The sequence below is a fragment of the Triturus cristatus genome, chromosome 2_2, assembly GCF_964204655.1.
Source record: "Triturus cristatus chromosome 2_2, aTriCri1.1, whole genome shotgun sequence".
NCBI classification, from domain to species: domain Eukaryota; kingdom Metazoa; phylum Chordata; class Amphibia; order Caudata; family Salamandridae; genus Triturus; species Triturus cristatus.
The window spans coordinates 816,366,405-816,379,330 of record NC_140582.1 but is presented as its reverse complement, the minus strand read 5'-3'; the positions used below and the strand labels follow the sequence as shown (position 1 = coordinate 816,379,330).

The following is a 12,926-nucleotide window of genomic DNA, read 5'->3' as shown; positions in this document are numbered from 1 at the left end:
ACTTCTGAGTGCGACCCCACAAGCCACACCCGGCACTAGCCGGGCAGCTTCCGCAGGAGACTCTGGGCTCACGCTCCAACAACCAGCTACGCCTGCGGCGTCAGTGGTTGGTTTTAATTCTTTTGAGCATCTCCAGTGGTGCCCTGCGCCTGGAGGGGGAATGTTGCAGCCCTCGGCTCACAGCCTCCCAGCGACCACGAGGCGGGCTGCAGGCTACCAGGCGAGACCGCCACAAGCACCGTCCGACTGCCGCAGGAGTGGGGACAGAGGATTGAAGCTGGAAACTGAGGCAGCACTCCCGCAGAACGCCGCCGACCACCGCAGACATCAAGCACAGCCCCAACTCCGCATCAGCGTCTTGTCAGCGCCCCCGGAAGCAGCTTACGTTTCAGGCAATGTTACTATGAGGAACCTTCAATTGGCATTTTCTGTTTCTCAAGCAGAAGCAAAACGGGTGCAGCATCCTTTCTTGTATCAGCAAGGAGTGACTCCCCAGCCGGCACCTTCAGAGGTGGGGGCTGCTCTCTACCACTGCTCAGCTGTAAGCTAGAGTGGTGGGAAGAGCTGACACCTGAATAGGGCTGTGCCTGTCCTCACACAAAGAAGTCTCACCCCCTGCAGTGTGTCTGGATGCTTTGACCTAGAGGAGTTGTTCTTACAATGGGCCTTCCTCCTTTACCAGGAAAGCACAACACAGATGAGGTTCATAGAAGGCCATCAGGCAGCTGGCAGATCCTGAGGAGAGCGTAACAGTGGTGCCCTCTCCACTGATTTTTGTGTTAACGATTTAACAACTAGCACAACTGGTGTAGGAGAGGCATTTGGGAGACTGTGTTTGCCAAGGGAATTGACGTAGCATAATCCTTGCCAGGTCCCCAGTATAATAATCTCTATAGATCATCTAGTTTACGGAAACACTGCTCAATTATCAGCATGGGCATGTGGTTCAACACATAGAACTCCCCGAGGAGGATTATCATCTTGCTTAAAGCAATCCATCCTATCAATGAAATCGGGAATCACAGCCAAGTATTTATATTGTCCTCCAGCGTACGTAGTAATGTTCCTACATTATGTTAATAGATCTCCCTCTGATCCCTGTTGAGCATGATTCCTAACTTATGAAATGGTACTGTGTCCGCTGTAACGGCACAACTAATGTGAAAATCATCTCCCCTACATTCATTGGGTAGAAAATGGATTCAGACGTGCTTAATCTGAACCGCAACCCATCTCCTTCAATGTGCAATCTATATCGGGCCATTTTTCCAGAGGGACGCATATCGTCCATAAGATATCGTCAGCCGAAAGCGTGATTGTGCTAGATACACTCAAATTGCCAAAGCAGGGTGGGGGGGAGAGGATGATGGTCCTGAATTTCAGAGTATATTACCATGCGGCTTACTTACAAAATGTAGTCCTCTGGCTACCTGTGGGGACGCGGTATCAGGTATGTGACACGCTAGACACATTGATAACACCTAGGAACCTATTGGCTACCCAGTTTATATCAAAGAAAGCGCTCAAGACATTGAGGTAATTGGCGGATGGATGGAAACTTATTTCCACCATATACAGAGTACTACTCCCACAGGAGGATTAAAGAGTGGAACACCTCAAGACTCTGTGGCATGGGGACGTAGAGGAGAATCTTACAAAAGACACAGTGGTGCAAAATTTAAGAAAATTGCAAATCTGTTACATGAAATGAGTGACTTAAACTTATACATTATAAGAACATAAATTACCCAGTGCTGCTACACAGAATGAACCCAGAAGCCTGAGAAACCGGGGGCTGGCATTGCAACGCTCCGCCCCTAAAAGGCATGGGTAAAGTTATGGACTGGTGGTCCATGGTATGCAAGGGGGACAATCCCCACATAAATGGGTGCATCGACTGGGTTGGCCACTGTGCAGTTTGGCTCATCAGGCGGGCAGGGCAGATTAGGTTAGTCACCGCTGCCTGCCCTTGGATCGCCCGTAAGTTAACCCATCACGTTGGCATACTTCTTGTATGAAATAAACCTGCAGCAAAACTGTTTTCTATCAAAATATGTGTAAACTGATTATTTGTGCAGCACGACTGTTTACTGCTAAGCAGGGGGGTTGCCGATATCAGCACTAAGCCACAAGCCACTCCACCACTAAATCACGTATCTCTATGATCAATTCCATTATCACTCAACTCAGACCCCAGAATCATAAGACTATAGCTACATTGACACCAAAACCTCAAACTTATGTCACCAGATACAACAAACCATCAGAATCAACAGCTGCTCAATGACAGAAACAAAAGCACCACCCCACCCGCTGCTTCACCTGAGCATCTTGAGACAGCCACCGCAATACAGGTTAGCGTTAAGATAATGTTACATGGCAAGCCACAGCATGGTCATAAAGAACAATCAATAAAGCAAAATAAAAACATCCGACACATCAACCAAAGATTTACCAACACCACCTGGAGAGTAATGATTTTAGTCACAGCACTAAGGCAGAACCAAGATTCCCTTCCCCATGTGCCTAGACCATCAATGCCCCTGACAGCCACCCTAACCACAGAGCAATGTATGAAACATTCACATATGCTGCGCCTAACAAACGCCCAGCAAGAACCAATTATTTAAATGGCCACTTACTAGACAAAATCACCTCATAACCGGTGTTGCCGCTGTTTCAGCACCACGAGTCAACATCCCTGGAACCACCACCAACATCACAGACATCAGAGAACTCAGAAGTGAATAGTTAGTATTAGATGAATGACCCCAAGAAACGCCGAGAAATCACGTGGTAAAAACGTCATGCCCCAGTTCAGCGAGGCAGTGAAGTGAAGCTGTCCAACAGCGGACCCCTGGAGTCTTATGGGAAGTGACAATAGACAAGGGACGCTAATCAACGACGTGGCATTTAGTGCAACTCACATACCGAGAGTTCGCTGAGACGCGGGACTATCAGGAGCAACATTAGGTCAGGAAATATGGAGAAGGAAGGGGCCATGTTTAAATGTAATATTATACCTTGTAATTAAGAATGCAATGCAGGAAAAAGTGTGAAGCATTAACCTTTGTGTTCTGGTCGAATTATTTCTTAAGTGTATTTGAATAAGAACACAAGATATTCCGAGTCAGGAAATCATTAAATAGAAACATTACACAAAAACGAGTGCTGCTTTTGATTTTAATGGCCGTTATTTGACATTTTTACAGTTGTTCTGTGAATAAAACATCTGTATTCTCGGTTACTTTTCTAGCCGACTACTTACTCTTTAGGGTTGGGCTTGTTTTGGGCTTCTTTCGGCAGAGCGATCTCTTGTTTTGGGCTAATTTCAATGAGGGCTGTGCTTCTTCTATTTTCACTCCGGGTGTTCCACGTAGTGTTCGTTTGTTTGTCAGTGCCCTTCAGTGAGTGGGGCGCTTGCGAAAGCTTTTACAGGTGTTTTCTTTTCATCTTACAAATTCCTTCACATTTACCTTCTTGCTGTGTAGGTAGACAGTGACACCAGAGAGCAGGGCGTTTTGTGCTTAGTTGATGGTGCTATATGGCAGGGTTGGATTAGGAGCAAAAATAGTCCCGGGCAGGCTAAAAAAAAGTGGACCACATTTGCGGATTGCTTATCCGCAAAGCACTACTACGGGGAAGTTTTATGAAAAGAAGAAGGGAGATCTCTGACAGAGGCCTGTTTTGATAAATTCACTTAGATTAAAAAAAAAAAGCATTTGCAACGCAATAGGTCTCGCATTTACAAGAGTCTGAGCAATGCTCATAGCTTAAACTCTCACAAATGCGAGACCTATTTCATTGAAAATATTTTTTGTGTCGAAGCGCCCCATGCTGTCCTTTCACTTTAATGGAGGCTGCGCCCATTTCATTAGACAAGCTGCTTCTAAAGAACGGGGCGTGGCCGACATCAAAGTGAAACCTTAGCATGGGGGCTTTGACAAAAAGAAAGCATCTGTTTGTCAAGTTGACAAATGCTTTTTTTTGTAAAAGCGACCCATGCTCTTCTTTCACTTTAATAACGGCTGCACACCTTTCTTTAGACATGGGTTATCTAAAGAAAGAAGTGCGACCTCCATTATTGTGAAAGCTCCTCCTGGGCACTAGTAAACAAAAAAAATAATTAAAGAAATAAGCGTGGCCGCTATACTTAAAGCGGACTGGGCTTCTAAAATAAATAAAGAAACATGGGCACTTTAGTTCAAGCGGACCGCGATCAGTAATTAAAATAAAAGTCTGCGTGGTGCGACACAGTGGGTGGAATAGGGACACATCATTGAACAAAATGGTGCTCACAGCCAAGATAAAGCAGACCGTGTAACAAGACAAGTAAAAGGTCCAGTCTTTATGGGAGGTTACAAATGCAGACAAGGCTTACCAAGGAGGGCCTAACAAGCCTATTCACCAACGAAAAGCTATCATTTCGCAATGAGGGTTAGAGGATCCAATCGAAAAGATGGATGGGTCATCGGAGGAGCTTCAAGTCCCTACCTCAATACAGCATGCCTCGCAGAGCGCTCATGAGCTTCCCAGGCTCAATCTAAAAAGTACTAAGACCAAAGGGTGGGATGCAGGCAGGGTCGGGCTGGCCTATTGGAACATCTGGCAGTGCCCGAAGGGCTGGTCTGACACGTCAGTGCAATGGCCGATTTTTTAAAATATATTTGTGGGCCGGTTTTATGATCTGGTGGGCCAATTTGTTCTCTGGTATTACCACAAACATTGCCTACAACAAGCACAAATTTATGCAGTCGCCCATAATTTGTAAAATACATATACAGATTGTTTTTCCAAGTTGAAAACCGCCCGGATTTGCAAATTTGGCCCACTTTTTAGCTATGTGTTTCGCTACAGGGGACCACTTTTATTTTGGTGCATGGGCCTATTTTCTGTCCCAGTGCGACCCTGGATGCTGGTCCAAATGTCTGTGCCATCTAGAAGGCTGTAGGTTTGATTTACATGAGTAGCCCGTGCATCTATTAAAGACACCCTTGTATGACCTGCAGGTATTAGCTTGAAATCCTAGTAAAGCGTACCAATGGGTTCTGCTGCTGCTGCAATCTGTGTTTAAGCTGCAGGTCACAGGTTCCATTAGTTTTAAGTTAGCACAATTGACACAATACCTTTTCTGACAGACATCTGCAGGTCTAGATCTCCCGGATGAGTGGGTCTATGCACCTGGTAAAGGCATTTTTGCATGACCTGCAGGTAGAATTCACGTTTAAAGTAGCTCAGTAGCCTTGGCACCTGCTGCATAGATAACTGTGTCAACTAAAGGCTACAGGTTCAAATAGATTGAAATAAAATGAGATAGCCTAGTCGGTTCGTAATGGCAGGATATGACACTGAAGGCCAGTGATCCGAATGTTAGCAGTGAGTGAGTTTGGGCTTCTGCTAAAGAGAGCTGTCTGTAACATAGAGGTCACAGTTCTACATCCTGGTAAGTTAGATCATTGGTATAGGTGTCTGTTGCAGAGATGTGTTTAAAAACTGCAGGTCAGAAGAGCAATAAACAGTACAAAGGTCATGGCCTTTATTCTGCAACTGAAAATCGTCTAACTTGCACCCCAGTCGAGTGAGATAGTTCAGTGTATTAGGGCACACCTGGAGGTCAAGGGTTATAACAGCAGTATAGTACCATGGTGGGTTTATGCACCTACTGGAGACAATACTCCGGAGTTTTACATTTGTCTCCTGTCACGGTTGACTCAGCCTCCTATCCCTCCACGATCAACACATGGGTCATTTTGTTGGGTGAAAAGAGCAGCAATCAGTAAATTCCACCAGAGGCAGCTATGTGCCAGTAATGCAACTTTTACAGTTTGTGGCATGCGCTGGGCAGCTTATTACCGTAAAAGCATCATTGCACACCTCATTTGGTGGCCAAGTCTATGGCTGGCTCCAGTGCAATATATAACGCATTTATGAAAAGTAGTACGGACAGAAACCATATAACAATGCCTGTTTTACAATTAAAATACTTTCTCTTTACATACTGCCTTCTCAGATGGATGACTCAAAGCACTGTAGAAATACAGGTGCTCCAATTAGACTGTTCAGTCGTGGTGAGTTTGGTTTCTTGAAAGATGAAAGGCGGAGTTTGCGGGGCTTAGATTTTGACCTGGTTATTCAAAGAACTTTGCAAAATACAACCCTTAGGTCAACTAGACTTGTTTCATGGCTAATCCTGCCTGGTACTGTGGGTCAGTGTAGGTTTATTTGGACTATAACTAGCCATCTGCCCACAGAATGTCATGTTGGTGCTGTGTGTCCACGTTGGCCGTCCCACGACTCCCATGCCAGAGTTCAGTGACCCTTGTGTCAGCAGTTCAGCATACAATAATGCCTATATGGGAATTGTTAGGTCTCTGCGGGTTTGTGTGGGAGGGGGAAGGGGGGGGGGCAGGGCTTAAGGGTTACCAAAGCCTTTTTCTTGTGAGTTCCCCATAATTTATAAAGTTGAACCATATTTTAAAAATATAGTCCTGGCGCCCTCTTTGATGTCAGAATGGGGACTTCCCATACCCTGAAATACCACTGATAGCTCAACAGCTGCAGGACAGAAATTGCCACCTGCAAGGTAGTTAACATAATGTATCGGGGAAATATGCCAAACACAGCATTGCTCCGTGAAACAGCCTGAAAGCCAAATACGATGTTGACAGCCCACAAAATTAAAAGGCAAATCACCAACAGGGATTTGCACGTCATGATAGTTTGCCGACAGCAGAGCTGTGGCCAATAAGTGAGTAGCAGTAGGGCGGGCGAGCAAGTGTTGTGGGAGGGGTGAGGGGGACAGCACCATGAGAGTAATTGACATGCGAAGTTATGAGGCCATCTGGCAACCATGCCTTGCGATGGATGACCACAAGGAACCGCAGACGTATTGGGATGGCCAATGCAACCAACAATGAGTGAAATCGCCTGGGCGTGAACCAAGCAGAATCAGAACCAATGCAGCAATAAAAAACCCGTATTTCTAAACAAACAAATGGCAATTCGTTGGCATGCCAAAAGCTGATAGAGGAGATAAAAACAGGTCTTGCAGACAGCGCATGCACGCTGCCTAGGCTCGACCTAAAAAGCCACAGATTAGTTCACACTTGTAAACTACACCTGAATACAAGTGAGGCCACTTCAGCTCAGGCCCTCTATCCCCGCTCAATCTGCATACATTGATGGGACTCTCCAGCGAGAAAGGGAGTGACACCTCTGCCCTGTTGGTAAAAGGGAGGTAATAGAGGCCCATCTGCCTCCAGAAAGGCCACTCAGGCACACACTGGGCCGCTGGCACCATCCAAACAGCACAGATACCACCCAAATCAGCCCCCAGGCAGCCCAAAAAAGCGGCCTACAGCTAGAACTCGGATACCGGCCCCTCAACCATTGCCCGAGTGCCCACCTTACCAATCTGACCCTGATATATAGTTGATACATGGTATGGTGGGGGACTCATGTTGGTAAGCAGCAACTTTTTTTTTTTAGCAAAGCATGTATATGTTTTTTAGAGTATTGTGAATGTTTGACATTAGTACTTGGATTGTGATATCTGCAGGTGAAATGCAATCTCTGCCCTTTAACACCTACTTTAATAAACATTTGGCTTCAAGAAAGAAGGTCACAATTCGCTAACTGTAAACTGTTTTATAGGTCGATCTTCGGCAGCGCATGTGCTGCTCTGCGAGGCATGCTGTATTAGAGTATGTACTTGAAGCACCACCCATTCTCTGTCCATATTTTTCATTGGCATCTGTCTTTATCCTTTGTAAATGCAGGCATTTGATTTTTTAATCGGCTTGTTAGTTTCTCCTTAGTACCGCCTTGTCTTCATTTGTAACCTCCCATGAGTCTGTAAGCACTATTTCTTTAGTGAGTTTTGTCTTACTGCATGCAGGCCGTGCTTAGCAGCACCATTCAGCGTGCCATGCACGCTTTCACTTTCCAAGCAGACGAGACAATGACGTCCCTTCTTTGGAATGTCATAAGTCTCGCATTTAGGAGAGATTGAGCTATTGCTTTACAAATATTTTTTGTGGGTTGTTTCCAAGCTCCCCATGCCACGCTTGCACTTAATACAGGCCACACCCCTTTCTTAGATGCGGTTCATCTAAAGGAAAGGGTGTGGTCTCTATTAAGTGCAAGCGCAGTATGGGGCGCTTGTAAACAAACAATATTTGCAATTCAATAGGTCTCGCATTTGCGAGAATTTAAGCTATTGACATTTACAGTGCCAATAGCTCAAAGTCTCGTAAATGCAAGACCTATTGGATTGCAAATGCTTGTTAAACGTTTTTCTTATTTACCAATTGGCCTATTATCAGATATGACGGATTCAGCCACCCCAGGCTTTTTAGGCACCAGGATGCTTCAATACAGGGCTTCTAGTTTGTTGAATTTATCGTTCTTAACCCCTTATTTTTCCCTCGGCCTATCTTCTCCCCTTTATTGCCTTCCCCATCTAGGTCGAGAAGGTTCACCTATTTTCTAGAGGCATAATGTTAATACCTGGAAACCCATAGGTGGCGATTGGAGACAAAAGGGGGATAGTTTTGTTAATATTGAAAAAGTCGATGTCCAGAATGATATATGATATATGTGTTCATGAACACAAAATCAAATCACTGTTGTCGAAATCACCTGATATGACATCTCCATCAACCCCGAGTCAGAAATACATGGTCAGGCAGGGCCGAGGCCTGAAGCAACCAATTGACAGATCAAAGGTGGGGTGGCACGTAACCAGCAGGACAAATGTGCAAACAGGAAAAATCCAGATTAATCCTACAGATAGGCAGCAACGCCACAATGGTCTGGGGAGATTGGCACCAATAATGCCCTCATGGCCACGCGTTCCCAAAACACCACAAAGTTAGATGCCACATATAGGTAGAAACACTCAGCCAATCAGGATATAGCACACACAGTGATCACGCGCTTCCCATGCCGCATATCTGGACATGTTACCCACTGGCCCTCGTGTTCATGCAAGGTCAAGACCCATCTCCATTTGTTATCAGATGGGAGTCATTTATGATTCCATGACTAGGCCCACATTCCTCTTCCTAAAAAAGATCTATGAATTGTTTATGATGCTCCAAGAAATGTATGTAATGGTGCTCATATCGATTGTCCTTTGAGACAGTCCTCAAATCCCAACTATGTAACTGTTCTCCTGGCCGAAGTGTTTGATTAAACCAACTGTTCCTGTTTTGCCTAACGCCTCTTGTCTTTGTTTTTTTAAGGTACATTCACATTCGAGCAACAGTTTTTCAGCGAAAGCTGGGAATTGTGAGGAAACCCCTCCAGCAGGCCTTCCAGCACTAAGGCAGGGTGCCCTATAACACAGGTGTGGGCATTAGAGCAGATATGACCCTACAATATTTATGTCCATTGTTAGCTATTGTAAGTGCCAGGGAAGCCATAGAGAGTACATGGGCTGGAAACTCGACAATTTGAGTTCCCCAGCACCACAATGGCTTCTCTGAAATTATGGGTGTTTGGTACCAATTACTACTCTCAATAAACCCACACCGATGCCAGTGGGTACTTACCCTTAAAACTGCATTGTAGTTTTCCTCCATAGGATAACATTGAACTGTTTGAAAATTGCACTGTTGACTTAAAAAAAAAACTATTATTCCTGAAAAACGTAATTAACTTTTTGCAAAGATCTTGGTCCAAAAATGAAATCAAACCAAGCTTATTTCTCTAAAATTGGCGTGGATCTCCTTATTGATCTATGTGTGTGCAATAAATGTCTTACACCCTTCTGTGTCGGGCTCAAGGCTGCTCGCCCACACTACCACTGATAGTTGCACTTTGGGTTTACATTGAGTCTTATACGCTTCTGGGAATCTTTGGACTCTACGGTATAACCACCTAGTGGTATTCCATATACCGAGCCAGCTTCCTACACCAGGTCTTCTTCCGGATAACCCTGATCTCTAAGACAACTACCTTCTCTCAAGGTTTATGATCAGCTTGTAAGTCATGCAGTATTGAAGTAGAGAGTTCATTAGGGTTTGTAGACCTATACCTGATAAATTCAATAGGACAATATCATTGGCATATAATAATGCTGCTAGACAAAGATTGAATAGCGTGGGGATCAGGACACACCCTTGTTTGATGCCTCTCTGTATCTGGATTCTAGTTGTTATATCCCCACTACCTCCAAGGGTGACCCTGGCCCAGTTTTCTGAGTACAAACGCTGTATTCCTTTAAGCAGATTCAAAGGTATGATTCATGAGTTTATGCCACAGGTAGTTTCTATTGACCATGTTGAATGCTTTGGTCAGGGCTTCAAAGCAGGCGTATATAGCAGTTTCTTTCCTTGTGTATTTTTCCGTGAGCAAGGCTAAAGCTGTCAGATTATCGATAGTGCTTGATGCTGTTCGAAAACCTGTCTGATTTATCGAAATTAGGTTCCTTTTGCATCTCCCAGAATTCCAAATCGGCGAGTAGAAGCCCAGCAAAATTGTTTGCGTCAATGTCAAGTAACGCACTCATGCCTTAACTATTAGGGTTGGTTTATGAATCTTTCTTGTAAATAGGATGTTTGATTCCCCATTTCCATGAATCTGGGACCCTGTTTTCTGATATGCAGGCATTATATAATCTCCATAGGTAACCTTTCCAAAACACAGTGTTTTTAAATAGTGCAGCGGGTAGGCCGTTGGGCGCAGGAGCCTTGCTACTTCTACAAAACAAAATTCTTGCCTTGACGCAATATCCAACGAAAGTTAGGCCTGGAATTCTGCTAGAGTTACCCAAGGGGAGACACTTTAAGTTGGGTTCCTATATAATTTCGAGATGTGCTCTACCCATTCGTCTTCTGTCACCGTATTTCCTAGTGTTACCGTCGGCCGCCGCCCTAACTGGTTGATAATGGACCAGAGCAACCTGACGTTTTTTGCCTGCAGGCCTCCACAATTCCTGTCCATTCATGGGGTCTGTTTCATCGTTTGGCCTCCCGCACTGCCTTTTTGTACTCTGTACTTTATTCCTGGAATTGTTTGAGATGTAACCCCACTGCCTGAGTGACTTAAGGATTCTGGCTTCTCTGTTTAATTTCAGCCTTAACGCTGGAGTAAACCAATTATGTTTGCATATGCCTTGCATTTTTGTCTTTGGATGTTGTTGCCTAGCAGTTTCTTTCTCCCATTCAGAGCTAGGGGGCGGTTTCAGTCCTGTGTAGCAAAGGTTTGTTTTCCTTTCCTCAAACTTTTCCATAGATAGATTGTTCCATCTTAGATGTCGCCAGTGGCTGCTGGAGTCCTGTGAGCCAAGATACTCCACGCCGACTATGCCCTGGTTATTATTTTTTAAATCCGAGGGAGTTGATCAAGCATTAGTCTTACAGGGGTGTGGAATTCCTACCCGACGCCCAGGACATATTGTTTGGGGTCAAGGACAACAAATGTTCATGTTAATTTTGTCCGTGGGATAAGTAGGCCCAACCCTCTGCAGCACAAACCCTTTGGCAGCTAGATTACTGTACACATTATGGATTAGAAAAGCGCATTGTCTGCAGTTAAGGTAATATTTGTGTCCCTCAGTCAATACTGTTCGAACTTGTATTTATGGTTTATTCATAGAAAGCCTTTATCATTAGGGTGAGCGGTCTAAGGAAATGTTGTGAGTTCTGACTGCACTACTAACAGTGGTTCAAGTATAAAAGAGGAAGGCGGGGCCAGCATCGGCCCCGCCGCCATTATGGTGGTCGGCCGTGCCCCCCGGAATCGTGCCCCAATCATGGTCCCCGCCGGCGCTGGTGGACATGCCCCGGAAGTGATTGAATCACTTCCGGGTCATGGGAGGCTCCCCCGCGCCCCGGAAGTGATCTGATCACTTCCGGGGGCGTGGGCGACCCTCGGGGTCCTTTAAAGCCGGGGGGAGCACAAGAGACGATCTCTTTCTCCCCTCGGCAGCACATCCGTTGCATGTGCCACCCCTCCCTCGGGAGGATCTTTAATCGTTTTTCCTTCTTGTGTTTGCAGGTTTTGTGCGTTCCTGCTCCGGAATCGCGACGTCGACGTGCCGACTTCAGCTGGAGGTTTCCCTTGGTTACGAGCTGCGGGCATCGAGGTAGGAGTTGTGGAGTGCGGATCTTGCTGCTTTTCAACCGAGGTTACGAGCTGCGGACATCGAGGCAGGAGTTGTGGAGTGCGGATCTGGCTGCTTTTCAACCGAGCAGACTCGTGGTGGGGGACGCGGGCAGTGCTGCGCGTTTCGCGATCCCCGTTGACGGAGGTAAGGTGTCGGGAGCTTGGGTGGTGTTCGTGCGGCCTTCGAGGGTCGACGCGTGTGGCCGTTTTCAGGATTTCAGGTGCTTGTAGCTTTGTCGGCCCCCGGAGGCTGCCCGGAGCCGCTCTCAGGCTTCTCGGCCCAGGCTAGGTACACCGCGGGTGGAGGGGAGATTGCGGAGCGTTTGTGCAGCCTTCGGGTAGGGCGTTGATAACGCGGGTTTTTTTCATGCGAAGTAGGGCGAAACGGTCATCAGGGGACAGCGCGTCTGCGAGGTGGGGGGATTTTGGAAGCGTTTGGTGCCAGCCCGTGGAGCAGATCGCGTACAACGTGGGGATTGTTTAGAGGCTGCAGGGAGATAACACGGTCATCAGGGGCCTCGCGTGGGGAAACAATATTTTACCAGCATTGTTGCCCGTCCATCGGGTTGATTCGCATCTTGTTTTCACAGCTGCTAGGGCACGAAGTGTGTCATCAGGTTGCCTAATATTTTGCACAGCGGAAACATTTATTAATCACTATATTCTGTATTGCATAACAGGAAGGCGGGGTCTGTACCGAAGTTTGGTCGTGTATAAGCAGCTCCAAGTGCTTACAGGTGCCTTCTCATCGGTGTGACGCGGCAGTGACCAACAGCGGTGCACAAGGACGCGGGGACCAGCGCAGAGGGTGCCTG

The 12,926-nt window shown here is 46.1% G+C and overlaps 1 protein-coding gene across 1 annotated transcript in view; it reads right to left on the bottom strand.

Annotated features, from left to right (window-relative positions):
• The window catches only part of NFXL1 (nuclear transcription factor, X-box binding like 1), a 716,350-nt gene extending 713,415 nt beyond the window's left edge, over positions 1 to 2,935 (bottom strand). The window contains exon 1 of the mRNA XM_085642145.1: positions 2,643 to 2,935. The gene's annotated coding sequence lies outside the window, so the exon portion shown is untranslated. The remainder of the gene's footprint in view (positions 1 to 2,642) is intronic.
• Between the last annotated feature and the right edge of the window lie 9,991 nt (positions 2,936 to 12,926).